We start from the raw sequence: 4,430 nt of genomic DNA on the forward strand, positions 1-4,430 counted from the left end.
ATTTGGCAGGAAACGGTGCTGAGGGAAATCGCACCTCTCTGATAAACGATTCAAAGTTTTTCCCCCTTTGTGGCCACATGTATAAAAGTTTCCGTGACAAATTCTGTCAAGTACAGATATAGTTTTTAAACTTTTTAAAACTAAATAACAGTTATACATTTCTTTTCTTTTTTCTTTCTTTTCTTTTTATTTTTACAAATTTAAAATATCTTTATATATTTATCTAGAATATTCAATGGAAGAAACTCCTTTAAATAGAAAAAAAAATGAAAAACATCAATAAACTTCTAATTTAAAATTGATTACGACAATACACATATAATCTTATCAATAACTTCTTATAATTGTGCACCTATTCTTGAACTCAATTTATTTCTGACTGAATTGCATAGATACCGTTTTCACTGATAACCTAGCGGTTGGGATAAAAAGCAAGGGCAAACAATTCAATGATGACGGTCAAAGTGCATGTGGAATATTGGTAAGAAATTTCACCTATTTTATATTAAAGTTTTAAGTTGAAGTATACATTGGTGAAATTTGTGAATTTTTTGGTAATCTTTGATATCTTATTATGACAAAAGTGATTTGTTCATTATGTTAATCGGGTGTCTGTTTTGGATATGTCCTAAAATAAAAACTGCGTAGTCATGATCAGGTGATAGAAAACAAAACAAATTCTAAAATGTTATAGACATTGGAAAATACACATGTAGTAATAACAGAAACCAAATTTACTACAAAAAGTAAATGCATGTACATGTATGTAGCAGAGTTTTAACTTTTAGAAATCAATTGAAAAAAATCAGCAGAGTTTTTCCCCTTTAACTTGAAAATAAGCAAACAGTATTTGCAGGATTAATTTATACAATTAATAGGTATAACCCTCTACAAAAATAATAATAAAATTGACACTTCCAAGGACAGTGCACTTGCTGTGTATAGGGATTAAGAACTTAAAGAAGTCATAAATCAAAATCTAATGATGATGAAGTGCACCTTGATTATTGGCCTTATCTTATCTATAAGAATCCCTATTTTCTCTCTGTAAAACCACTTTCTACCTTGATTTTGCAATTACAGTATTCAAGTGAAATATTTTGTTAATTCTAATACATTGGTTTCAGTGGTGGGTGAGGTTACGGACCTCGCTTCCAGGAACTTCGTCAACAGATTCTGGCTGAGGTTCCGGAGGCTGAGGTCACGGGGACTGTAGGAAGAAGAAGTAAGTAGACCAGCTGCACCTCTCAGGTGTTGGATTTAATTAATTAATCTTGTTGATAGCAATAGCCAAAAATATGTACAGTGGCATCATGTCAGATTTTGATATTTGATTTTCTGTAATTTTAAACTTTAGTACCAGTAAAACATGAAGAACTCTGAGGAGATACAAGTGTATCAGTTTTAAAGAGTTTTCTGCAAATCTTGTAGTAGGCAAATTTTTCATGTGGTCTTTAATGCATAGATATAAAGAAACTTGGTTATAAGAGAGTAAAATTCAATGTCCAGATGACTGCTTTATGAAAAGTTTTAACTGTATCCTCAGCTATAATTTAATAATTTACTTTCCACACATGACTCTGACTCCTAAATTTCTGTTAATTTTCAGCTTCCTTTGAAGTCACTGTTGGGGATACACTTGTGTTTTCTAAACTGAAGCTGAATGCATTCCCAGTTGCAAGTGATGTAAGTTTCAATTAAATTCGAATTATATATATGACCATGTCCTTTAGTTAAGGTACATGTATCATCAGGCAATTTTTCCAATTTACATTCCCTTTTAAGTTAAAAGTCAGAAATTAAATTTATGCTCCGATTTCTCTTTCCCCTCCTTACTTCAAGTTTTCTTCACTCAGATAGAAGCAGGTGATGAAACTTAGTCATTGGAAAATTTTATGGGAAAATGATATATCTTTTTTTTCCCTCCTTTTTACTCCCATCATACCTGTACATGTTAAATGTATTAACAACATTCTAGATAAACATGCCATATAAGTCTTTTGTATGATTTTCAGGTTATTGCCTGCATCAGGGAGGTACAAAAGGGACAGAACCCCTCCATCATAGAGTCGGGCGAGTCAGCTGGTTGTACCATTCTGTAGAGTTATTCTGTTATGAAAACATCAGCATTGACATTTACTTGAAAGTTCCCATGTTGTTACATATTTAATAGCAGCATTGATGAAGGTTGAGGGAAAAAGGTCAGAGGTCATCCCTCTCTCTGGAAGGTTTTGCTGTTCAAATTTGTATCAACATGTTAGCTTTCTGAAATGCATAGATATTCAAGGTGTGTCTTTTTTTTTTTGAACATTTTTATTTTATTGTATGTGTTGTGATATATCATTATGTAAACAGAGAACTTGAAATACGTGTAAATTACATTCATATTCCATGTAATGAGTTGTTCCTTGTAATGTCCTGAATGTTATTATGTGTAGTTTCTCTTGTAAAGTTCAACTTTAAGCCTACAGTTAAGATAATGTGACACCAAAGATACTACACAAATTTTATGTATACATGTACAAATGTTTTTTTTTTATAAAATGCAAATACTCTTTAGCATTGAGTTTTCATTTATAGCCCACAAGATTTTCATGCTCTGAATGTCACTATGGAAGACATTGTTTGTGACCGAATAACTCCAGTATTATTCAGTCAAGGAAACAAGTTTCTACCTTACTTGGAATCCAGCCATAAATGCGCAAGGGGCTTATTCTGTGTAGGATATGTTTCATCAATATTTTTTCGTATATTTTGGATTCATTCAGTCTTTATTTGAATTGGACCTTATTTTGGCATAGAAATTCATAATTTAGAATAAAGGTGTTCAGTAGTAGATTTAGAAAAGTTCCATTATCACAAACCATGGCCTAAATGTATTATCCTCTCCAATTCTGGAGGAAGTTGCTAGCCAATTGTTGGCTTGAAAGGATGGGAAAATTATTTTCTTCAATTATTTTTTTAAGTAGTATCCTGATCGATACTTTGGATACCTATTTTTTGTTTTTATTCGCAGAAGAAAGATAAAATTGTACAGTCATGAGTCAAAGTTTCAACTAATTATTTAATTATAGTTACATTGTAATCTTAATATAAAGAAGACTATAATTTCACAAATTCTTAACAGCTGCTTAACTTAAGATTGGATGATTAAAACATAGCCAGGATTAGAGTGATGTGAGAAATCCATCGCCTCCTGTGAAATCTCCCGGAAGAAATGAAAATTTTTGTCAAACAAAAAAAGATCCATGCAAATTTATTGTAAACTATTATATATTCAGTCATACACACCCTCCGTGGAAAAAATGATAAAGACCCCCCCCCCCCCCACACACACACACACGAAATAGGATTTTCGTGTTCGGGCAAAGGTCATATCCTCCCTAGTCAACTTGATAATCATTCATAAAATTTGGATGTATATTTTGGACACAAAAACTCTCTGAGAAGAAAAGGCATGCACAGCTTCAAACAAACAAAATTTCACTCGGTTCTTATTTTGTCTATCCATAATTTAAATATATAGAGTGAGTGAGAGAAATCCAGTCAGACATCAGAGAACTATAGGAGTTGACATCCTCACACTTTTTGTGAAATGTAATTATTCTAGATTTGCAAAAAAAAATAGCACTGAAAGATGTTGGAGTTGGGGGAATCAAACAATTCTTTACAAAAAAGTTAAATATTAAATGAGTAAAAAACCATTAAGACACTTATAAGATATACAATGCTTTTAAATACTGATAAATGAAGACAGAAAAAAAAACTGTTACCTTTTTTTCTAACGATCATAAAATGCAATCAGAGTGCTGCTGTGCAATTCTGGTAGACAGGAGTCGTCGGTAGCACTGGAAACTGTCGACATATCAGAGAATGACTCTATCCCTGACATGTTTGACGATGTATCGAGACTTGAAGCTGAAGAAGAATCTTCCATTTCCTGAAACATGGAAGCAAGAAAAAAATCTTGCCTAAATCCAGGTACTGGAGGGATGATGACGTTTTCTGGAGTGGCAAGCGGTAATACCTTGTTTTTTTTCACTCTCCTGATCTTCCTAAACCTCTCTCTTACCCTTGAAAACAATCCATTACTTTTAGTTTTAGCTGGTGGTATGTTTGTGGCTTGTTCTGGATTTGATGGGGTACAGCTACTTGCGCTTGTGTGTTCCTCAGTGGAACTACTTTTTACAGCAGCTGGGTCGAATTGGACGTTCATGTTACTTTGTCGCTTAAATAAACAACAAAACATGATGGTAAGCTTCTGACTATACAGTAATATTAAGCAATTGTGACGTCACAATTGAAAACGTCATAAAACGGTGACGTAAGTCAGAGCATGATTCAGATCCATTATGTCGTCATGATGAATTCATTTTTCAGTACCTTACTGCTAAAATTAAAACACAAATTGGTGTTACTGTTTGCGTTAT

The 4,430-nt window shown here is 32.9% G+C and overlaps 1 long non-coding RNA gene across 1 annotated transcript; it reads left to right on the forward strand.

Moving 5' to 3' along the window:
• The first annotated feature begins 446 nt into the window (after positions 1–446).
• On the forward strand, positions 447–2,536 carry LOC134256026 (uncharacterized). Its single transcript, XR_009989650.1, has 4 exons — positions 447–481; positions 1,128–1,225; positions 1,610–1,686; positions 2,016–2,536. It is a non-coding gene; the product is annotated as an uncharacterized LOC134256026 (long non-coding RNA).
• The last annotated feature ends 1,894 nt before the right edge of the window (positions 2,537–4,430 follow it).

This window comes from Saccostrea cucullata, unplaced genomic scaffold, assembly GCF_032062105.1.
Source record: "Saccostrea cucullata isolate Sc308-1 unplaced genomic scaffold, CSIRO_AGI_Scuc_v1 ctg2327, whole genome shotgun sequence".
Lineage (NCBI taxonomy): Eukaryota > Metazoa > Mollusca > Bivalvia > Ostreida > Ostreidae > Saccostrea > Saccostrea cuccullata.